The sequence below is a fragment of the Myxocyprinus asiaticus genome, chromosome 22 (assembly GCF_019703515.2).
Source record: "Myxocyprinus asiaticus isolate MX2 ecotype Aquarium Trade chromosome 22, UBuf_Myxa_2, whole genome shotgun sequence".
NCBI lineage: Eukaryota > Metazoa > Chordata > Actinopteri > Cypriniformes > Catostomidae > Myxocyprinus > Myxocyprinus asiaticus.
In genome coordinates this window covers 13,267,711-13,293,601 of record NC_059365.1, presented here as the reverse complement: position 1 = coordinate 13,293,601, position 25,891 = coordinate 13,267,711, and the positions used below count along the sequence as shown (strand labels likewise).

The 25,891-nt window shown below is 42.9% G+C and overlaps 1 protein-coding gene across 2 annotated transcripts in view; it reads left to right on the top strand.

Annotated features, from left to right (window-relative positions):
• The window catches only part of LOC127413173 (5-hydroxytryptamine receptor 4-like), a 189,584-nt gene that overhangs the window by 57,087 nt on the left and 106,606 nt on the right, over positions 1-25,891 (top strand). The gene's annotated exons all lie outside the window — the stretch shown is intronic.

The following is a 25,891-nucleotide window of genomic DNA, read 5'->3' as shown; positions in this document are numbered from 1 at the left end:
AGCCCACCGCAGGAAGCAGACGCCACCCGTCTCGCGGCCGCCCAGAACCCGTGAAAGGCTTCAAAGCGCCCTTGAGACGGGCGACCCAGGGACAACGAAACCCACTGCTCTGGAGCTGGTAAGCAGGTCTTCATCTTTTTGTTACCTTTTGCATTTAATTGCGCTGCATGCCCAAGTGGCTGCAGTACTCAAGAGCTCAGCAAGAGTGGTTTCCTTGTTCCCTGGGTCACGTATCCGGGCTGGCATCACGACCACCGTCCACCACTCCATTTGGCAGGTTGGCGCTCCAGCGGTGGTCTCCCGCCCTGAGCGCCCAGCTGTGGCAAAAATCCGCCCCCGATGTGACAGTCTCCATGGGTCACAAGGACAGGCCTCTTCCTACCCTGTCCCAGGCTGTTCCGGGGGTGTTCACAAGGAGCCAGGTAAGTGCTTTGATGTCCTCGGACTCAGCACGGCCATGACGTGGTGTGGCACCTCGAGCTCCGCCCCGCCGAGAGGCCCCACCTGCCGGTACATCCGATGACGTTGTCCCTTTGGTCCCCCTTGCGCGGAACTTGGACGCATGGCTTGCGCCTTCCAGTCCGTCACGAGGGCTGGTCCGGACCGTCCGACTCGGCTTCACGATTCACTTCGCCGGACATCCGCCCAGGTTCAGCGGTGTCCACTTCACCTTGGTGAAAGACGAAAACGCTGCTACCTTGCGCGGAGATCGCTACCCTCCTACGGAAGGATGCGATAGAACCTGTCCCTCCAGTCGAGATGAAGAAAGGGTTTTACAACCCCTACTTCATTGTACCGAAAAATGGCGGTGGGTTGCGGCCAATCTTGGACCAGCGAGTACTGGACCGGCTTTACACAGACTCCCGTTCAAGATGCTGACGCAAAGACGCATTCTAGCGAGCGTCCGGCATCAAGATTGGTTCGCGGCTGTAGACCCAAAGGATGCGTACTTTCACGTCTCGATCCTTCCTCGACACAGACCCTTCCTGCGGTTCGCGTTCGAGGGTCAGGCGTATCAGTACAAAGTCCTCCCTTTCGGCCTGTCCCTGTCTCCTCGCGTCTTTACGAAGATCGCAGAGGCTGCCCTTTCCCCGTTAAGGGAGGTGGGCATTCGCATTCTCAACAATCTCGACGACTGGCTAATCTTAGCTCACTCTCGAGATGTGTTATGCGCACACAGGGACCTGGTGCTCTCACACCTCAGCCGACTAGGGCTTCGGGTCAACTGGGAAAAGAGCAAGCTCCTCCCGGTTCAGCGCATCTCTTTTCTCGGTTTGGAGTTGGACTCAGTCTCCTTGACAGCGCACCTTACGAACGAGCGCGCCCAGTCGGTGCTGGCCTGTTTGAAGGCATTCAAACAGAAAACAGCGGTTCCACTGAAACTTTTTCAGAGGCTCCTGAGGCATATGGCATCCTCGGTGGTGGCCACCCCGCTCGAGTTGATGCATATGAGGCCGCTTCAGCACTGGCTCCAGACTCGAGTCCAGAGATGGGCATGGTGCCACGGGACACACCGCATGGCCATTACGTCAGTCTGTCACCATCTTTTCAGCCCTTGGACCGACCTCTCGTTTCTACGAGCAGCTGTTCCCCTAGAACTGGTCTCCAGGCGTGTCGTGGTCATGACAGACGCCTCCAAAACAGGCTGGGGCACTGTTGGCAACGGGCACGCAGCCGCCGGCCTCTGGACGGGTCCGCGGCTGCGTTGGCACATCAACTGCCTCGAGTTACTGGCAATTCTGCTCGCCCTGCGGAGGTTCCGGCCGTTGATCCAGGGCAAGCATGTGCTAGATCGGACAGACAGCACGGCAGCGGTAGCATATGTCAACCGCCAAGGCGGTCTGCACTCCCGCTGTATGTCACAACTCGCCCGCCGTCTCCTCCAACGGAGTCAGCAGCACCAAGTCGCTGCAAGCCACTCACATCCCGGGCAACCTCATCACTTCGGCGGACGCGCCGTCACAACAGGTTACCCTCAAGGGAGAGTGGAGACTCCACCCTCAGGTGGTCCAGCTGATTTGGAGTCGATTCGGTCAGGCACAGGTGGACCTGTTCACCTCCCAAGAATCCTCCCACTGCCCGCTCTGGTACGCCCTCACCGAGGCTCCCCTCGGCATAGATGCGCTGGCACACAGCTGGTCCCCTGGCATTCGCAAATACGCGTTTCCCCCAGTGAGCCTACTTGCACAGACTCTGTGCAAGGTCAGGGAGGACGAGGAGCAGGTCGTCCTGGTAGCACCCTACTGGCCCACCCAGACATGGTTCTCAGACCTCAAGCTCCTCGCGACAGCTCCCCCCTGGCAAATTTCCCTGAGGAAGGACCTTCTTTCTCAGGGACGGGGCTCCCTCTGGCACCCACGCCCAGATCTCTGGAATCTCCATGTCTGGTCCCTGGATGGGACGCAGAAGACCTAGGTGGCCTACCACCCACAGTGGTAGACACGATCACTCAGGCTAGGGCCCCCTCTATGAGGCGCCTGTATGCCTTGAAGTGGCGTCTGTTCGCTAAGTGGTGTTCTTCTCGACACGAAGACCCCCAGAGATGCGCAGTCGGATCAGTGCTTTCCTTCCTGCAGGAGAAGTTGGAAGGGAGGCTGTCCCCTTCCACCTTGAAGGTGTACGTTGCTGCCATAGCAGCACACCACGACGCAGTTGACAGTAAGTCCTTAGGGAAGCACGACCTGATCATCAGGTTCCTAAGAGGTGCTAGGAGGCTGAATCCCTCCAGGCTGCACCTCGTTCCCTCATCGGACCTCTGTAGTTTTTCAGGGTCTACAGAGAGCCCCCTTTGAGCTTTTGCAGTCAGCCGAGCTTAAGGCACTCTCCTTGAAGCCTGCCCTCCTGACTGCGCTCACTTCCATCAAGAGGGTAGGTGACCTGCAAGTGTTCTCTGTCAGCGAAACATGCCTGGAGTTCGGTCCGGGCTATTCTCACGTGACCCTGAGACCCCAACCAGGCTATGTGCCCAAGGTTCCCACCACCTCTTTTAGGGACCAGGTGGTGAACCTGCAAGCGCTGTCCCAGGAGGAGGCAGACCCAGCCCTGTCGTTGTTGTGTCCGGTGCGTGCTTTACGCATCTATGTGGATCGCATGCAGAGCTTTAGAATCTCTGAGCAGCTCCTTGTCTGCTTTGGTGCACAGCGGAAAGGAAGCGCTGTGTCCAAGCAGAGGATCGCCCACTGGCTCATTGACGCCATAACTATGGCATATCTCGCCCAAAACATGCCGCCCACGGTAGGGCTACGAGCCCATTCTACCCGTGGTGTAGCGGCTTCTTGGGCCCTGGCCAGAGGTGCCTCTCTAACAGACATTGCAGAGCAGCGGGCTGGGCAACACCCAACACCTTTGCAAGGTTGTATAACCTCCGGGTGGAACCGGTTTCGTCCCAGGAAGTGGCACGCAACACAAGCGGATAAGCCCGGGATAGCCGGCCGGGTGTATCGCTTGCACATAGCGCCTTCCACCTCCTTTTGAGCTGAAGACATGTGCTGTTAATTCCCAGTAGTGTTCACAAAAGTTGTTCCCTGGTTGACTTCCTCCAAGCCCTGTGGCAGTCGAGTTTTCGGAGAGACGCGCTGCCGGCCCAGTACACGCACTAACTAAGAGCCCGTTCTGGGGTAGGTGCTCCGCATGTAGCGGTTCCCTGTAAGGCTAACCCCATGCGATATATATCTTCCGCTAATTCATTTCCCTGCTGGCAAACTGCGTCTTCCTTGGGCAGAGCCCCTCTGCCCCAGTCTCCATGTTGTAGTAACGCCTCCCCCATTGGGCAGGATCTACCTTGAAGGCTCTCCACATGGTTGGAAAGACCATGTGATGTATTCTTCCACTTAAATGTCCCCCCCTCTCTTGGGGCGAGGTGTGGTCTCCGCGGTGTCCTCCCCTTGGGAGGGACACCCCCTGACTGGACCTGGCGGCCCAGTCGGATAATCCCCCTTCTTTTTTAGGGAGTGGAAAAAGAGAAAGGGAAAGAGGCCACGACTGGGTTAAGCCTGTCTCTATCTCTGGGTAGTCGACTTGTCCCCAAAAAGGGCCGTTCGACACTCATAACTGTGTTGGGGGAGGTTACGTGTCGACCTGGTGTGCTGGCTATGAGGCACACAGCAAGTCTGCCCACGACACACCGCCAGTTCACGTAACACAGTTCAGCCTTGTGGCGTTTTGTATAGGGACCCCTAGTGTCACTACATCGACACCAACATCGAGTGAGTGACAGATAGGGAACGTCATGGTTACTGGTGTAACCTCCATTCCCTGATGGAGGGAACGAGACGTTGGTCCCTCCTGCCACAACGCTGAACTACCCGCTGAAATGGCCGGACCTTATATCAGCTCCTCAGCGTAAAACCTGAATGAGTGGTTGCATACCAGCTCCTTTTATACCCGTATGTTCGGGGGAGTGGCATGCAAATACCACTCACCAATTTTCATTGGCCTTTTATCAAAGACCAGAGGTGTCTCGGGCTCCCAAGAGTGACCCCTAGTGTCACTACATCGACACCAACGTCTCGTTCCCTCCATCAGGGAACGGAGGTTACACCAGTAACCATGACGTTCTGCAGAATAAAATTTAAAGATTATCATTTTATCATAAGAGCTTGTCATCGAGCTCATAACTAGAGGTAAATCCCATTGTGCTTTATTATGCTGCTTGAACTAATGTTAATGCTCTGTTAAATTAGAACAAATGAGACAAGCAGGTGAGTCATTAATCCAGAGCTCTACTCAACTTTGGAAAGCACAGGGGCCACAGAGCAGGTTCACTTAAACTCCTTTTAATTGGTTTAGTAATTAATTTATGTTAATAAGGCGAGTACACTATTTTTGGTACACAGTATGACCAAAATCATATTTTACTGTACAGTATGAGTAAATACAGTAGTAAAGGTATATATCATGATATAGTTATTTTTGCTGGAAATTCTATCCAAAAATGGTTTAAATATTACATAAACATGTTGTAATGTATACATTATTTAGATAATCCAGTGATTAAAATATATTACAAATAAAAAGTAATTTGCTTTTTTATTTTGAACTTGATGGACACAAAAACCAAAACAAAGATTATTCATGACACATGAATGATAAGTCTGGCATCAATGCAAAAACCGCTTTACGTTATGTAATACTTAAGGTAGAAACACAAGACTCAAAACAGTAATACATTACAAATATGATTGGAGAAGCCACATTTTAAACCAAAAAATGTCAGAAACACAAAGTTGGATTCTATATAGAGCACAACAGTCGAGTTCAGGAAGTTAAAATCCCAGTAATGTTTTCCATAAGCAAATACATTTTTAACAATAACTTACAAACCTTTAAAGACAGACCTGCCATGAGCTCCAAAGTTATTAATCGGTGGATTATGCTTCTGTTGAAGCCATCAGTCTGCATTATTTCAACTTCAGAATATCAACATTTCTGGAGATGAACTACACTACCCATGATCCTGAAGATATACACTCCACCAAACAGAGAATCACGGCCAACAAAGCGTGCCAAACATGCATTGCAGCGACCACCCACTCGCATGATGTACTGTGAATGACCCAACCAAGTCGGTCTTCCGGCACTCTCAAGCTACTTACATATTTGTATATATCTGAATATTTTGCAATAAAATATTATATTGTTTCTGTACTTATACTTACTATCTATATGTATAATTTTTAATTCAATTATGTCATTCGCAATGCGTCATGGGATTGTAGTTCATGCATTCATGAAAGACAGTAAGTACCTAGTCTTGTACCTTTTTCTTTGTGTTCGATTCTGAAATACTTTTTGGATTAAAATTTAAATTTGTAATGCCGTGATTCACCTCAGAGCTGGTTGGTTTGGTTCATGGCTTTTAACTTTTTTTATAAATGATTTTATGAAATACTTATGGAAGACATGAATGGAAAAAAATATTTCTGGAACCCAGACAGCTTAAGAAAGTGGGCAGTCACTGTTGCGCTCTATTAATGCAGCATATTGTGACGATGATTAGCCACCATAAACACCCTACAGTTGCATGTTTACACTGGACACGAGAGGAATGCCATGACAAATCAAAACTAAATCGATCCCATTATAATCAACAAAGCCATCTATACTGTATATAGAAATTTTAGGAATAAAAACTGTAATTGTGCCGTGGATATACAGTATTTTACCCAGGTATAAACGATATAACAGAATCTCTACTGATTGACACATTTCCACCACAGTATACAATTGCACAGTATACAGTATACCACCATATATATCATGTCATACCACCCAGCCCTGCTGATCCTTGGTAACATGGTAAGAAGAAGGGCCACATGTTGAGTAGTGCTGCACTAATCTATCCGTGTCTGTCGATTCTTTCTTCCACCCTCTCTCTGCTATAACATGTCCAGAAATGCAATTGTAGAGATGTCATGGCCTTTTGATCTCAGCAAATCAGCCTGAAAATCACCCCACTGCTGTGAACTTTACTATTGAACTGACCTGTGAACTGCTACTATGAGCGGGGCGACGGGTCTCTTTGATAAAGACATCCTGACTCCATCCCTAATGAGATGCCCTTGAAAGGAGTCATGCACAATTTATGGCCCCTGTGTGAATAGTATTCAAATCCTCACGTTCTGTACAATACAAATTACATTTTTTTGTTATAAAAGAATAGCTCTGCCTTATATTTTATTTCTATAACTATAGGTGCAAAGTCTCTTGTGTATTATGAAGAAGCAAAACTATGAACCAGGCATTTCGGTGTTAGCTGGCACTTCTCCAGTGGCTCTGAGCTGTCAGAGCACAGGCTCCAGGGGACAGGGAAGCCCAGCGCTTCTCAAACGGGAGCCTTGCATGCTTGGATTATCTTCTAGATCTGTTTGGCAGCAATTCATCTACCAGGGCACATACTGTAGTCCATCTCGCCCCAGAAATTACCAGATGTAGCAATGATAACATGGTCAAGAACAAACAGAAAACTGTGAACGCTTGATGCTGTTTTAGGCCGAACGATTTACAGCAAGTATCAGGGAATTTCAAAATTGTGATTTCCAGGTCTGAAAGTCTAAAAAGTCTTTCTGTTGTGAATATGTATGTATTTGTCTAGTTATGCTCAGCTTTAAAAAAAAATTAGCAGCTTGAAATTGTGAGTGCAATCTCAGTAAAATATTTTGTTTTATCAATTATTAAACTATCCAGTAATCACAAACGTCATGGAAAAGCCATGGAAATTATTTCATCATGTTTTCCAGACTTTTGATTGGTAGGGTATAGAAAAATTTTTAGCCCTGTTTACTTTGAGATATCAGATCTATGGGTGATGTTTAAGCACAAGCTTACTGACCACGTTTACATGCACTTTAGAAAACGGTTTATTCCAGGGTGTTTGCTGAAAGCGGCATTCTGAAGCATTTTGTAAACGAGAACACCATTTTCCTAACACTGTTTAAGGGATTAAGAGAAAGCGATTTAACACATCCAGGTTTCTCCCGGAGAACATGGTTTATGTGAACATACAGTATGTAAACTCATTAACGCAATTCTTACAGGTTTTGGATGAGTGCTCATGTAACAGACCACATAATTAACGTTATAGGATGAAGCCATACATCATATCAACAAGTCAACACAACGGAAAGAATTGAGCATTTCTGGGAGTACAGTGGGATAAGGGAAAAGCACATACACTGTAAAATACACTCACTGAGTACTTTATTTGGTACACATACTTATTCAAATCATGCAGATACGGATCAGGAGCTTCAGTTAATGATCACATCAACCATCAGAATGGGGAACAAATGTGATCTCCGTGATTTCGACCGCGGCAAGTTGTTGGTGCCAGACGGGCTGGTTTGGATATTTCTGTAACTGCTGATTTTCTGGGATTTTCATGCATAACAGTCTCTAGAGTTTACTCAGAATTAGGGCTGAAAGTTAGTCGACAATAAAAAAATGTCGACAAAAATTTTCCCTGTCAAATAGTCCTTTGATATCGTTAAACGTACATAAGATCACATTAAACTGTAATGATGATGCGCGAGAGCAGCACTGCAGTTCGTGCCTGACTGATGAGAGGTAGAATTACACAGCTCACAGTCCATATGCACTCTAAACTTTCCAAACAGCTTCAGGTGATGTAGATCACAAAGTATATGGGAATTATTATGCAAAAATACAAAATAAGTAAATACAGAAGTACTCTCGTTGTGGAATAATTGGAGCTGGAACTAATGCGCCGCTGAAGCAAAACTTGGGTGTCAAGCATCTTTAAAGGAAACACTCTGGCGTTACATCTTTAATGCAGTTATATTTAATGTGTAATAGCTTTATTAAAGTTCAAATAATATGGAAGCAGATCATGTAAATAATTACAAACTCCAAAACTGGCATTTCTCTGTGCGGTCAGCACCTCTTCTCTGAGTTGAGCGAATGTCCCGATCTAAGGAGAGATTGAAACTGCACCCGGCTGAGGCACACTCTGTTGCAGGGACGCTCGTCCCTCGAGCACGCACACTTAATGCAGCTAGATTATAACGTGATGGCTCGTGACTTATTGAATCATAGTATATGTCACTGTGCATTATCATGAAGAAAATTGGCAATAAGCAGCTTTATTAATAAGAGAGAGGTTTTTTGTTTTTTTTGTGAGTTAAAGATGGATTGAAGTGAACAGAAAGGTGAGAGAGGTAGTTTTTGCCCCATTATACACTGCAACAAAATAAGTTTTTGATTTGTTTTTGTTTTGGCTTGTTTTCCAATATAAATATCTAAAACTCCTTTAAACCAACGTACATTTTCTTTAGCAGCTACACTACAAAGGAAAAAATTGTTATCTGAGAATGTTGAATATAATATTAAAAATACAAATATTTTAAAATATCTAAAAATCCTTTCAAAAATGATGCATTCACCTGAGAAGCAGCTTATAAGATATTTAGACTTGCTTTTAGAGAATAGATCTTGAATATAAGTGTATTTTGTCTTTATTGCACTCACAGAAGTGTAACCAAGTGAAAAAATACACTTATATACAAAATACACTTATATTTAAGATACGTTTTCTTAAAGCAAGTCTAAATATCTTATATGTTGCTTCTCAAGTAAATGTATCTTGTTTTAAGGATTTTTAGAAAAGTTTAAATGGAAAACAAGACAAAAACACTTGGTAACAATAGGATTTTTTGCAGTGAATTCCTTTACTGAATTAAACTTAAAAAGTATTTTTTCCGCCTTTAATTCAGTGAATGTCATTTAGAGGTATTTTTAAAAGATGATTTTGTCCTCTTTATTGTTAGTAAGCACATTTAATACAACCTTTTAACTCGGGGCACAAGCTGAATAATCGGTTAAGAGCTAATGATTAATTAGTTGCAATAATCGCAGAATAGTCGAATAATCGTTCTAATAATAATTAGATTAATCGATTATCAAAATAATTGTTAGTTGCAGCCCTACTCAGAATGGTGCCAAAAACAAAAAACATCCAGTGAGCGGCAGTTCTGTGGATGGAAATGCCTTGTTGCATCACCTTTGTCTATTGATGAACTGTACTCTTGAAATGGAATATAAAGACTGTCAATTAATTGCCAACAAATGAGCAATTGCCAACAAATGGCAAATTCATCAGCCAACTAACAAAGGACAATGCATCTGTGTGAACTTCTACAGTTAATCCAGGATGGACTTCAAAGACATTAGTCATTAATCTTACAGTTCATAAAAAATCTTTTTTTTTTTTTTATCACTGGACCTTAATGCTTACTTAATTTACACATTTTAAACCATGACTTGCACTGCACACAAATAACTAATATTGGCATTATATTCATGTTGTTTAGCCAGAGGGGAACTGGCCCCCACAGTGAGTTTGGTTTCTCCCAAGGTTATTTTTCTCCATTTTCCAACATCTCATAGCATTTTGTGTTCCTTGCCACAATCGCCTTCAGCTTCTCACAGAGTGTATATAATAATAAGTACAATTATTATTTAATTATTTAATTTTTATACTCAATTTACAATCATGTTTAATCAAACTACACAATGATCACTCTAAGACTTTATAGATGTTACAGTTTCCTTTTTTTATTTTATTTTCTTATTCATTATTTCCTGTAAAGCTGCTTTGAAACGATGTATGTTGTGAGAAGCGCTATACAAATAACAATTTCTTGTTGATGAGAGAGGTCATTGGAGAATGGCCAGACTAGTTTGAGCTGACAAAAAGGCTACGGTAACTCAGATAACCACTCTGTACAATTGTAGTGAGCAGAATAGCATCTCAGAATGCACAAGACATCAAACCTTGAGCAAGATGGGCTTCAACAGCAGAAGACCACGTCAGGCACTTTATTAGGACCATAGTTTTCCTAATGAGTGTATATCCATTTATACACTCCAATTAAAATATCGACTACTCTCCCTCATGTCTGCGTAAATGCACTTAAGTACATTGGGGGAATCCCAGAGTTTTACGTAAGAGGTAAACCCCACTATTGCAGCACAATTCTGCTGCAGGTCACCATGGAAATTTAAAGAAACAAACACAGCAACAACTCTGGAATATCTGGAAATAAAGCAAAGCAACAGGAAATAAAATAGTCTTCCTCGGATCCCATGTTTGTTATTTCCACAAGCATCACAGGGAACTTACATTGCTGTGGAGAAAGATGCTTACTGACCGAGCCTCATGTACTGTATACAGGAGTAAAGAGAAATTAAAAGAATCTGGCCTTGGTGGTGCTTGAAGGATAATGCACAATTACTACAGAATTTAGAGGTTGTGCTGAAAGTACCTCTTGTCTTGTCAGCATTGTCATCACCATGTGAAATAGATGACAAAGATTTATTACCTTCAGCAAATTTCTCAATGGATGTTACGTGTACAGATAACACTGAGGTTCTGAATTAGGTTTTAGTCAGCATCGCAAGAAAAATGGCTCAACACATTTAATATAGTACATAATTCTATAGGCTACCACACATATTTACTTTCTCAAATGAGCCTAACACATGTCGAAATGGGGAGTGGGGATCTGAGACATGTTTTCAAACACCTCATCACGGTTAAAGGTTTCTTACAGCACCTCGAATACATTTCCATGTTGACGATATGACATCTACAAATACCCTTAAATTATTATAACAAATACGATGCTTACAAGTGCTAAACGATCCACATTTGAACTTATGCCTGTCATCCTGTGGAGATCCGCATTCTTGCAGATTCCTCCAAAAAGACTCTTTGTCCTCACGTATGGAAGAATCTCACATGCGCCAGGAGAAAAGGCAAAGCTCGATACATAGCCCAACCCATTCCCAGGTGCAAGTTATTTACAGATTTCTCATTAATTAGTGTCAATCCATAGAACAGGATGGAGAGGGAAAAAAGACTTATAATAGTCAGGAAACACATTTACAGATGTGAGTCTATATGGATGAGGTCAAAGAGGTTGAACTCCATTGAGATGCCTTATTCAATTTCAGGGATGCGTTCATCTGCAAATGGATTGGGGAGAAATATATGCCACCTTAGATTTATGAAAGCTAAGCAGAATATTTGCGCATTTAAACGTGCACTCTTTGTCTCATGTGTATATGTATGACATACTTCACCTGAGGAATTTAGCAAATAGCAGTAGTGCTCCAGTGAAACCAGAGATGTGGCTGTTTGTTGCATATCATTTGATAAACAACCTTGAAGTCAGTGACGTGCACAGACCTTAGGCAGGGACAGGGGCGTAAGGATAAAAAAGGGCACTGATTTTTATTATTTTATTTTTTTAATGAGTAGTAATTATAAATACTTAACTAATTTCTTTGCTTTTTGAGTATTTAACATTTTTCTTGTATATATATATATATATATATATATATATATACTGTACATAATTTGTTTAATTTTTCCTTTATCAATAATAATAGCCATTTCTGTTATATTTCTCACAAAAAGCACCATGGTATTACACTTGTTTATTTTCAGACATGGTCTGTTATAACCCCATGTTTTTGACGTGTCATAGAAAAACCATGGTATTTTTAAAGTATATTGGAGTACCATGACAGTATCATGAAACATGAACATGATCAATCATTCAGTACCATGGCATTACCCTGGTAACGTGGTGCACGGTTTGAAGGCGTGATGAGAAAGTGCAAGCGCGAGGCGATCGACTGTGTTCCGCTAATGCTATCGGGTCCTTGAATAACCTATAATATGCGAGTAAGGGCAGCTGGTTGAGTTTCTGGTGCCCCCCTAGCATATGATGGTGCCCCCCTAGGGAGTTGGTGCCCAACGCAGACTGCGTAATATGTGTATAGGGAGCGGCGGTATTGTGGAAGCCTAATGGTATTTTTCTAAAAGTGATTAGTCTAATGGCTTATTAGTTTCAACAAAACCAAACTGGCTCTGCCCCAGACTTTGTATTTTGGGTGGTGGGGCAGGGGTTAACTTAGCGAACACACACACTAAAAACTGGGTCCTTACCAGTGTGATGATCGGCAGGAAAGTGATCCTTGGGGGATGGAATTCGGCTGGTGAAATGAGGGTGCACCGAATTGGGCACAGTGGCGGCCTTTGAAAAGATGTCGCATAGGTGGCTGGGCAGCTTGGGTGCCTTTGAGAAGAAGTGGGGCACTTATTTGGCCTTCTTGGAGGGTACCAGGGAGGAACAGTGGAGAGGGACAGTTTAATTGGTGTGTATGTAATTAATTGATGTGTGGAACCCTTTTTCTTTTTTGTTGGGCAATTTTTTGTTTTTTTATATCGAAGTATTTTTTATTTTATTTTACTGGGTTGTGTGTTGGGTGGGTGGGTGGGGTGGAAGGAGGGAGGGAGCGGGGTATATTTTGTTGAAAATTGATTCCGTGTTTTCATGTGCTGTTTATGTTGATTTGAGTGTGGAATCAATAAAAATTGTTAATGACAAAACCAAACTGGCTTTGGCTGAACCAGACAGCTCCTTCAGTTTATGTCAATATTCTATTAAAGACTAATTTAATTTATATCACTGAAAGCAACACGACCACTCCCATTATAATTAATAAATATGTCTACACTAGAGATACGCAATGTCGGAAATGCAGTAGCAATCGAGTATTTTCTTTTGATGAATTTACAGCACAATACATGGAGTGGACTTTTTATCTGACCTGTTACTCATCTGAGGTAATGGCACTTCGATGCTCCTGGGAGAATTAAAAACTGCATTTTTTGCTTTCTTGAAGGGCACTGCTGCAGGAGGGGATGCTACTCGAAAGCTAGTTCAAAACGAAAGTCAGAAAATGAATCTTTTCTTGGAGGGCCCTTCCACAAGACTGTTAGCGAATGGTACATTCATACAGTAATGCCATGTTTCCTTCAGAGTACTCATTTCAAGGGCTCTGCACTTCGGAGTGAGTATAGGGCATAGGGAGGATCACTTGCGATTGGAATCTGCCCCCGATCTGCTGTAGCACGCTCTTAAAGGCAGCTCCGCTTTATTATCTTTAATACCCCCGCGATTTACAAAGAAATCTCATAATAACACATTACTGTTATTGTGAGATTATGATGACATTTTAATTTTGTTTTATTTAACTATTTTAATTTAATTATTACAATTTATTCCCTTTTTCTGGATGACCAAAAGGGCACCTTTAGATTTGTGAATGAAAGGGGCAGCCTTGCGGCCCTGCTGCCCCCCTTCTGTGCATGTCAGTGCTTGAAGGGTATGAATTTATAACCTTTATTTTAAAAGACTTTGCTTTTTTCAACTACAGTATATCATGTATTACATATAATCTATGCTGATTTACAGTACTTCAATACAGTCCTTACTTCAATTACAGAATATAATACTGCTAAGATGGTGCAGCGGATGGTCGTCTCGGTGTGGATCTCTCCAGTTCTTTTGCGGTTTTTGTTTGTTTGTCCTGTGATAAGTAATTTATTTCCGATTAGTTTTACCAGAGACGTGATGCTGAATATTCGGCAGCACACACCAGACAATCTTTTACCGGTTTTTGGATTACTCGGACGTTCAGTTGGACATTTAGTCGGAGGAGCTGTGGTGCTGTACAAGCGCCCTAAAAGACGCAAACGTGGGAAGCGAGCCGGTGTGCTGGTCAAGCTCCGACAGCGTGGCTTTCGAACCGCACTGCCAAGCATCCACCTAGTGAATCTCTGCTCTCTTCCTAACAAAACGGACGTATTACTTCTCCTCGCCTGCAAAAATTAGGACTTTGCAAATCTGCTACATTGGAAACCTGGCTGAGTGAAGCCATTCCAGACAGCGCATTACATCTGCAGGGCTTCCAGCTGTTCAGAGCAGATCAACGGGGAGTTAACGGGGAAAATGAGAGGTAGTGGAACGTGTTTTTACATCAACGAATGTTGGTGCACAGATATAACAATGCTGAAGAAGATGTGCTGTCCTAATTTAGAGGTGCTCTTCATAAACTATAAGCCTCTTTACTTGCCATGGGAGTTTTCCTCGTGTATTCTTGTGAGTGTCTATATTCCTCTACACGCATGCGTGAACACAGCGCTGCAACAGCTGGCTGATCAGATCACAGACACTGAGCAACAACACCCTGACTCACTTATTATTATTCTTAGAAATTTTAACAAGGCAAATCTCACACGTGAACTGCCCCAATACAGACAGCACATTAAATGCCTCACCAGAGACAAAAATACACTGGATCATTGCTACACAACAATAAAGGATGCATATTGCTCTGTCCCACGTGCAGTTTTAGGACTCTCTGATCACTGTCTGGTTCATCTTCTTCCGACCTAGAGGCAGAAACTAAAATTAGCTAAACCTGTAGTAAAGACTGTAAAAAGATGGACCAATGAAGCAGAGCTGGAACTACAAGCCTGCTTTGACTGCACTGATTGAAGTGTTTTTGATGCTGCAGCCACTGACATGGCACTGTGACATCATATATCAGTTTCTGTGAGGACATGTGCATTCCTACTAGGACTTATTTAACATTCAACAATGACAAACCATGTGCAGGCAAGACATTTATTTTCTGCCTTCAGGGTCTTGGATTTTCTTTAATGCACTCAGTTCACGTAACTTCACAACACTCAATAAGATAACAACAAACTTTTCAAAACACTCTGTAGCGTCGAGTTCGTGCTCTCAGGTCTCTCTCTCTCCCGAACTGATGCACTGGAGCAGCTTTTGAGTCTCCCTCCACCATCACTATAACAAGAGACAGGTGTTAGAGATAATTACAACCAAGGTGACAGGCCTTACCACTCTCTCTCTCCCGCAGACAGACACACTACCACGCCCCCACCATCACACCATAGTTTACAGCAAAATTCAGGCAACTTTGTCAGGCCAAGAGGATGCTTACAGAATTGGGGATAAAATCTAAAATCAGGCCAAATTCAGACTGATAAAGGAGATTAGAGTGGCGAAAAGAAGCTATCCTGAAAAAGTAAAAAGCCAGTTCCCTATTTGTCACTCACTCGACGTTGTGTCGATGTAGTGACACTAGGGGTCACTCTTGGGAGCCCGAAACACCTCTGATCTTTGAAAAAAGGCCAATGGGAATTGGCGAGTTGTATTTGCATAACACTCCCCCAAACATACAGGTATTAAAGGAGCTGGTATGCAACCACTCATTCAGATTTTCTCTTCGGAGCCGAACGATTGATGCTCACTGAGCTACTTGGCTACTTATTTGTACACTAGATGGACATCTTTGGCTGTTGCACTGTTTTTTTTGTTTTGTTTTGTTTTTCAGAATCTCGTGCAGAAAGCACTGCTTTTTTGCTTTTTTTGCTTTATTTTCATAAGCGCGCAAAGTGCAGCACTACTTCTTATCCAAATTCCTTGAGAGCACTAATTCTAAGTGCAATTTTTGTGCCAGCACAAAGCGACAGTGGTCGTGGGTGGGAGTGTTTGTGCTAACTGTGGGTGTATGTGTGCAAACTGTGGGTGTATTGTATGTTAATGAAGTGGCGCAAAGCGCAATATGCTATTTTCATTAGAAATAGGTTATTGTGTGAAGAAGTTTCAATTCCATGTTTGTTTACAACACAAAGTCCAAATTAAGTTCCTGCATTTGCAGTTTGGAGATTCCACCAGCAGTTAGTAATAAAGTTCATGTCCAAACTCTGAAAATATGGTGGAACATCAAATTATGTCCCTGACTATAGCCTTTTTATCATTTAAAAAAAATCATATATGAGATTTGTGTTAAAATATCTATAGGTCATGGTTAATTTTTCAGTTATTATTATTATTGTTTATATTTACAATTGTATTTATGATCTAATTTGTATTGGTATTTTTCTGCCTGTTGTCGTAGAGTGATTTTTAAGTCACTGCAAAAGGGGCTGGTGGAAGACGGAGAGAGTAAAATGATTGGATTTGGTATGATTTTTTTTTTTACCACTTATTATTTTTATTCAAATTTATTTTTGTTTGAAGTGTAATTTGAATTTAGAAATATTTGGTTTAATTTTTTCTTGTTTCAATAAATGTATTTCATTTTTCAAAATCAAAATCGACCAGTAGAAGTGAAGTACGTGCTGATACAATCACTGTTAATACTTGCCACGATTTGTGTGTAAGTAGATAAAAATAATTAATAACACTTACATTCTCTTTAATTTAATTGAGCCTACATCCATATCCTGAACCACATTTTCCATGCGTATAAAAGGAGTGCGTCCCATTTAACAAGGATGCAGTTAATGCACAAAATAATGTAAATCCATATTTCTGTTCTTCTATTTCATTGCATATATTCCATTTACTCTACCAACTTCTTATAAATGTGCTGTCTTTGTTTATATCACTGGTGCTTGGACTATATTATAGGACGCAGATGGATAAGAACCTCCAAATTTTACTTTAAATTGCACTTGACCTAATTAGCACCTTGCGCGCATGATTTCGCCAAACCCATTTATGCCTCGACATAGTGCATGTGTGGCAAGTTTGTTATCTGGGCAATGAAGGAGTCAGGAGGCAGCGAACTGTCAACGTGAGTATTTGTATTACTCATCAGCGTCGTTCACAAAACGTACACAGTGCTGTACTTAGTCTCTCTCAGCGAGAGCTTACGACTAATGTACAGCACCGGTTGCTCCTCCCCCTCCACCTCCTGCCAGAGTACAACCCCCAGCCCTCTGTCCGATGCATCCGTCTGTAAAATAAAGGGGAGAGAGAAATTAGGAGCATGTAAAAGCAGCCCCCCACAAAACGCTGGTTTTATTTTCAGGAAAGCCCATTGGCACGATTCCGTTCCACTGAACCGGATCGGGGGCCCCATTCTAGTAAGATCAGTCAGTGGGCTGGTGAAGTCAGAGTAAATAGGCACAAATCTTCGGTAGTAGCCAGCCAGCCCCAGAAACTGTCTCACCTCCTTTTTGGTCTTGGGCCTCGGACAGGCTGTGATCTCTGCGGTTTTGTTAACCTTTTGTTCACCTGCCCATATACTGAACTTCCACCCGCCCAATTGCGCACTTCTTCGGGTTGGCCATGAGCCCCGCCTGTCGCAGCGACCTCAGGACAGCTCTCAGATTGCATGTGCCGCTTCCAGTCATTACTATAAAAAATAATATCATCTAAATATGCAGCAGCATATGCTGTATGTGGTCTGAGAACTTTATCCATGAGATGCTGGAACATGGCCCCGAACAAACCGAACAGAAGGGTCACAAATTGGTGTAAGTCGAACGGTGTGGAATAAGCCATTTTTTCTCGGGACATTGGAGTTAAATGGATCTGTCAATAACCCTTTGTTAAGTCCAGTGTCTAATAAAATTGAGCCGTGCCCAACCGATCGAGCAACTCGTCAATCCAAGGCATTGGGTACGTGTCAAATTTGGACACCGCGTTCACTTTGCGATAGTCTACACAGAACTGGACTGTCCCATCGCTCTTAGATACCAGAACCACTGGGCTGGCCCAATCGCTGTGCGACTCTTCTATTATGCCCATCTGGAGCATTGCCTCCAATTCTTCTTGAACAACCTCTTTCTTGTGTTCAGGAAGGCGATGGGGCGGCTACAAACCAACACCCCCGGGGTGGTATCGATATGGTGTTCTATGAGGTTTGTGCGACCGGGGAGAGGCGAGAACACATCTGCGAATTCCGCTTGCAACTTGGCCATGTCTGTGAGCTGCGACAGTGAGAGGTGGTCTCCACAAGAGGGGTGAATGAATTCGGTTTGAGAGTCACCTCCGGCCCGAGCTCCACCCTCTCTGGGACTACCGTCACCAAGGCCACAGGGACTACCTCCCTCCACGATTTTAGGAGGTTGAGGTGGTAAATTTGACATGCCCCGCCCCTGTCCATTCACCTAACCTCATAATCGAGATCTACGACTCACCGTGTGACTTCAAAGGGCCCTTGCCACTTGCCGAATAATTTAGAGCATGAGGTGGGCAACAATACAAGCACTTTATCTCCTGGTGCGAATTCCCATAGTCGAGTGCCCCTGTCATACAGTCGGCTTTGATGTTCCTGAGCTTGGAGCAAATTCTCCTGTGTTAACTGACCCATAGTGTGGAGTTTTGCTCTAAGATCAAGGACGTATTGAATTTCATTCTTACTGTTTGAAGGTCCCTACTCCCAAGCTTCCCATATGACGTCGAGCACGCCGCACGGCTGACGCCCATACTTCAGCTCGAATGGGGAAAACCCTGTAGAGGCTTGTGGGACCTCTCGCACTGCAAATAACAGGGGATCGAGCCACTTATCCCAATTTTTAGCATCCTCGTGTATGAACTTACAAATCATATTTTTTAAGGTTTTATTAAATCGTTCCACCAACCCATATGTTTGTGGGTGATAAACACTGGTGCGAATCGATTTAATACCTAATAATTCATACAGTTCGTGTAGTGTTCGTGACGTAAATATAGTGCCTTGATCAGTGAGGATTTCTTATGGAATCCCCACTCAGGAGATAATTCTGAAGAATGCCTCCGCAACACTATGTGCTGAGATGTTGCGCAGGGGCACTGCTTCTGGATATTGCGTGGCATAGTCCAGCAGAGCTAACACAAAGCGATGCCCGCGTGTGGCCCATTCTAATGGCCCGACAAGGTCCATGCCAATTCTTTCAAAGGGGACCTCGATTAGCGGTAGAGGGCCCAATGGCGCTTTTGGCTTGGCCGGTGGATTCACCAACTGGCCAAAACAAAAACAGGCCATTATTCGGTTGTGTTTTTACATGACCTAGATGGCCAGCCATTGGATTATCGTGAGCCACCTGGAAGAGGGTTTACCGACGGCTCTTCGGTACTAACAATTGGGTTGTATTTTGTTTTGTTTGAGTGTCCTGCATCATTCGATACAACCTATCTTTGATAAATGAAAAATATGGGTATGTGAGTGCGACTTCAGGCCGGAGCTGTTGACCATCGATTACTCTCACTTGGTCAAACACGTGTTTGAGAGACTCGTTACATGACTGCTCTAGAGGGAAATCCCCCTCAGGGAACCCCCAGATGTAGATGGCCCCAGCACCACCTCTCCAGCCATAGCATCACACGTCACACACCGAGACAATATTTTACAGGACCCATCCACACATATTTCCCTTAATAGATTCTTGAAATCAGGCCAATTCATTCCCAAAATTAGTGGATGGGTGAGGTGAGAATTAACCGTGGCCTCTACTCTATACTTTTTTCCCCTGAATAGTATCTCAATGGTAACCACCGGATACATGTGAATATCCCCGTGCACACAAAGCACCCTCACCCGTTTATCCGTGCCCAGTGCCCCGTCTTGCACCAAGCATTGGTGAATGGAGGTTTGAGAACAGCCTGAATCCAACAAAGTTTGGTATGTATCCCCTTTTAGACTCACCGGTATACGATACGCACCGGTATACAATACGCCCGATTGGGGGCAGCCTGCAGAACGTCAGGGATCCGTACCAGTGTCGCCACCTCCATCGCCGAGCACTGATCCTGGAAGTGCCCGGCTTCCCCGCAGCCCCAACAGACCGGCCCAGGCTTCCCTACTTCACTCGTGGGGGCAGTCCCATCAACCTGGGGAGGAGAGCGGAGAGAGATAGGAGAAGTGGGGGACACCCTAGATCGGGGATGGGGTTTGGGTGGGGTCCCCCCCCCAACCCCTCCCATCCTGTTCCGGAGGTGGGGGGTTTGAGATGCAGGGGAGAGAGAGAGAAGGAAGAGCCTCTGGTTTACTGCCTCCTGGAAACGCCACCATGTAGTCCTCAGCCAGCTGGATGGCCTCCTCCAGCAATGCCAGGCAGTGGCACTGGACCCACTCTGCCATCCCCCTAGGAAGCTGGGAGATGAATTGCTCCAGTGTCACCAGGTTGATGATCTCCATAGTGCCGCAGGCTCCCTCAGCCAGCAACCATTTCCGGCAGGCATTCCGGAGCTGTTGGGCAAAAGCAAATGGGCAGCCGTGTTTCCCGAACTTCAGGGACCTGAAACACTGGCAGCTCTGTTTGGGACTATGGCCAACTCGTTGCAGGATGGCCTTCTTCAGGTTTTTTTACTCGAGGAGGCTGGCGGCAGGAAGTTGCTGGGCCACTAGCTGTACTTCCCCGGAGAGTAGCGGTAACAGGCAGGCTGCCCACTGGTCGGGAGGCCACTTCCACACCTCAGCAGTCTTCTCAAAGAGGTCGAGGTAGGCCTTGGGATCATTGCTTGGTCCCATTTTGACAAGGGTCAAAATGGAGTCAGAGCTGCAGCCCCCTCTCGGATCATCAGGCTCCAGAACGCCTGTCAGTCCTCCACTTGAGCCTGGAGCAGGAGTTGGAAACATTGCTCCTGCTCCAGGCGTAACTCCATGAGGGCCTGGTGTTGTGTTTTCTGGATGCAAGTGAAGGACTTGATGACTTCGCCCAGTGATGAAGACTCCATGACGACGTTTTCCTCCAATAAATCCTGGGTTTAGGCACCACTGTGAAGGAGTCAGGAGGCAGCGAACTGTCAACATGAGTATTTTTATTACTCTTCAGTGTCGTTCACAAAATAAACAAAAAGGGCACTCAGTGGCCAAGTAGTCACACACATAAACAAGTAAATGATTCTTGTTGCGCACACACAGGTACAGTCTCTCTCTGGTCTCTCTCTGCCACTCACACTACAACAAGAAACAGGTGTTAGAAATAATGATAACCCAGGTGACGAGCCTTTCCGCTCTCACTCCTGCAGACAGTTACATGACCACGCCCCCATCACCACAGCATGCTTGCATGAAAATACCAAAACTTCATGGCCATGTCCACTGACTTTGCACTTATGATGATGTATGGTATAGCACTGCGCTTAGCACTAGCACTCTTAAGTTAGAGCCAAAAATGCACTCCTTGACACCAACGTACTGTTTCGGATTTTAGCACAAGAACATGTTCGGTATGAACTGCCCTTAAGCGACAAAAAATACATTTCCCACCATTTATTCAGCACAAGATTTATAAAATACATAGATAAGGTCTAATGTGCATCCTTTGCTCTTTTTTTTTTTACTAGCGCAAGTTTCCTGTCTTTGTGAGAATATAAAAAAAGAGAGAAAGAATTATGAAATTATGAAGCCTGATTTCCAAACTTACAAGTAGGAACTTCCCAGGAGGGTTGAAAGGCAGCAATACATCCAAACAAAGCAGTTTACATGTATGATTTTAGAGCCTTGTGATAAATTTAAACCATGATGTTGGACATTTTAGTATAATTACTAAATTTCATGTTCATATATGTTGTAAAGTTGTTCATTAACCACACTATGACCAGAACATTTGCTGGTGGGCCGGTTGAGTAGTGGACCACTCAAAATCCTCAAAGTGTGACAAAACGGCACTACCCGATTAAGCCGCAAAGCATATCCACTGCCGGCCGCAAAGCGAAAGCAGAGCGGTACCCGTGTCTCTCACCCACAGAGCTCTGACCAGTGAAACAATCACAGGGAAACATGTGGGCCGGATGGGCTGGATTTTTGCAGGGCCGACATTTACTCCCAGTCCAGCCCTGCCATAACTTGCAGGAGTTTTATGGCAAGCTGAAAGTTAGCTTAGTTTATGTGGAAAATTAACGTTTATAGTTGCAAATCTAGAATTGCAAATGCCCACTTCTGCAAGGGTCAATTATTCATTGATCTTGGTAAATTCACACTATGCACTTTGTGCCTTTAATCAGCATGTTTGTCCTTCACAAGTGGCCATGAAGTTTGCACAGGGCTGAATTAATAAAAATGAAGGGCCTTTGGATTTTCAACAGTTAGACTGTTGGACAGTTTCCCAGCAATTGAGGGCAAATTTCCTCCAACCTTCATATCAGTAGCAGTTGAATAACAACAGGTATGGCTGAATGCATGACAAGCCAGACAATAGGAAAGCTCAAACCAGCCACCCTGCAATGCTGGAGATTCAAAGACCTGTGTGTTTTTTCACCAGCACTGTTTGTTCCTTTTTTGGTGAATGATATTTTTGAGAAATAGTACACAGGGCTGCACAACTTCACTTTATTTTGGCATTCTCTATATAATAAATAAAACAATTGAGACGAGCAAAATATTTTACTTCCCCCTTTTTGGCTATTGATTCCTCAGAATTTCAGACATATTTTCTTTTAGCAGAAAATGTAATGGAATGTAAAAAATAGTAGTGTTTATGAATCTAACAATTATCGTTTATTATATAATGAGTAGATTCAGGAGGACTGAAATTTAACTTGAGCTGCTGCCATCATTCTCTGGAAAAAGCATGTTTTCACTTAAAGTGCAATCTAGAGACTGGAATTTTTGACACAGCTCTCACACTAAAAAGAAAATATGTAGAACTTGAGGAACATGTGGCTTAATTACATGACATCATATTACAGGTAGACCACATTGCTTTAAAAAAAGGATCAAGTCAAAATCCCCTCGCTGACTCACTGCAGATGTGAGTCTTTTGTGCGTCTTTTGCCCATGTCCATGTCACAAGCATTAAATAAGACCTATAATACATTATGCACTAAAGTATGCCTACTTCCCAAACACTCAGCTACCTTAAGATGTTATCAGTGTTAAAACTAACTTACTTTCTAAAAATGTTGAGAACTTTTTGTGTGTCCTTTCCTCGAAAGATAGATGAGACAAATGAGAAACCTTCATCAACTGCATTTTAAATTGGAACCAATTCAACATGCACAACAAGGAAAAAAGATTGTATATTATTTACATCATTGATGACATTAAATCAGATTTTCTTCACAGTATTTAGTTTCTCATAGCTTACTTTAGTGGATATTTCAAGTCCCTTTTCAGAATAATATGCACTTGTGGCACAAAAGCTACTAATTAATTTAAATGAGAAATTAGAATGCATTCAATACTAGACACACTGTCTAGAAATGTGCTGTTTTCCGACAGAAGGCAACAAAAGGGCCAGTGTGTACAGACTGACCTGAGGTCATCTCACTGAGTGCTCTGATCGAGCAGCTATGTTCTGATTGCACCCTCAGTTCAATTACATACTCTGGGTCAAAGGTTTCGCCAGTCGTTATACACACACACACAAATATACACACATAACCGTATAAGCTGCAGAGAGAACGAAGACTTGTCTCTGTTAGACTTCCGTTCTTTGGCTGATCTCCTCAGTCAATACTGCTTAAACATTCCACAGCTTTGGGAGTATCGCATTAAAAAACTAGTGTGTTTTAGTTGAATTTTTCATGTGTAAAAATTGCAATCAATGAATGCCAATGCACCCTAATTGAGATCCTTGTTTTTGTCCCAATTAAAAACTGCTCTTAAACACTATACTGTAAGTCTAGAGTATTTTGCAGTATTTAAAAAGATATTGCAACTTACATAGATTCAGTGCAGTTACTTTTTATTCCTAGTTATAGTGTAGCTACATTACCTTGACTGTAAATTTAACTACTTTAAATTATGAGAAGTTTGCAACTTGGCAAACTACAGTTTCAAAGTAGCTTCCCCAACACTGAATGATATAGGCTATTTATAATGTAAGATATGAGGCAGTCAAGAAATCATAATTGGTCAGTTGCAAAGATGAAAGTAATGGCTATTGAATTCACACTGGGTTTTTCATAATGTACTGTATGTTACAAAAAGTATTCCTTATCTAATTTATGCTCATTTGTTTTATTTAAACAAATGAACTTTAGCCGAGAGAGGACTGGCATGGAAAAGCAATGCTAGAAATGTTCATATTTCTTGAAAGGCTTTAGATAGGTGCAGCTTTATACTGTAGCTCATGAACAAAAGATCTTAAATTCAGGAGTGGTTCTTAAAGGGGATCCTTAACAAGAAGCAGGGTAAAGTTAGTTTTAAATATGATATTCGTTGAATATTCGCCTTTGTGCTTACGTGCGTAAAGGACCATCTGAAAAGACCACACACAGATCTAAAATGTCACTGGCGTCCAAGTATTCATTCAAATTACTTGCATGTTCAGTCTTAACTGCCTTAGTTATTAAAAAAATATTTTCACATTCTAAAGGTTGTAGTTTTTTTATGTATAACCAAAGCTTGATAGCAAGTCAGTCCACTTGGCGGCCATTTTTGGAACACTCCCAGGCAGACTGGGCTGCTATTTTTCTATGTAAACAAGCAGCATACAAGTGCAGCTCCTATTTACTTGAGTGGGGAAAGACCGAAATCTCCAAAATGGTTGGTTAAGATTACAATCAAAAAACATATTTAAAATCAGCAGTAAAATCTGACAACACTGGCATCATAAATTGTGCTTCTTTACCTCAGATTATGCTACAAAATTCAATTTTCCTGGTTTGTATAGCTAATGTGCATACATGTTCTCGAGTTGATTGACAGGCGATGTCTGTATCTAAAAGGTGATTGGATCTCTTACCTGTAAGGCAGGACTTTTCTACATCCATTGACCATTGAGCTTTCCAATTTTTGTGTTATTTTTATACATACATTCACTGAGCATGTTATTAGGAATGCCTGTACACCTACTTATTCATGCAATTATCTTATCAGCCAATCGTGTGGCAGCAGTGTAATGCATAAAGTCATGCAGATGTGTGTCAGGAGCTTCAGTAAATGTATATACTGTATATAATTGAGATTTTACATGGAATACTATTTGTACTTTTATAAATTAATTGGTTATACTGCAACACCATTTAAAATGTTTAGAAATAGAGACAATCTTAAAAGAAACAATGGCCATTTACAAGACCTGTACACGTTCCATACAACGGATCAATTCTAAGCTGTCTAATTCTAACCTATACTCTAATCTTGATAAATCATTGATTTTACGCAATAGATTAATTTTTACCGTATGTGTCATTCTAAAGAACAACATGGCAATATGTGGGCAAGCCCAGAAAACTAGGGTGTTTTAACATTCATAATGAGCCTTTTTAATCATTATTTTTTATTGTAATTTTTTACTCAGTTTTGGTTGATAAATTTCTGGTTGTCATTAAACAATTTTATTATGTTAGCAAATGTTGTGTTATACTTGTACAGAGGACATTTAAGACACCCGGCCTCAGCCTGTCGTTCATTTGTCTGTAATGTGCGACAGGGGGTTACCCTCTACCATGAGCCTGCAGTCACAATGACAGGGTTAACCTGCAATCTCATAGTCACTGTCAATCTTGAGGATAAACATTGTGTCAGATAAGAATTACTTTAATGTTAAAATGTTGTGCAAGAGGCATTTGTAATGTAGGAATTTCAGTCCCTCTCTGATGTACACTGTACATTGTGTTTCACAGTGTGATATGGGTACCATCTAATTTAAATCACAGTCTTAATGACAAATACAAACAAATGTATGTGGCAGACATATAAATATTTCAGGCATCATTGCAAATGATTATAGCAACTTTGATGAAAAATATTGCTTGTGTCATGAGATTCACGTCATTAATATAACATAATTTGTACTCGTGCAAGAAATTATCTTTTTTGCAAGAAG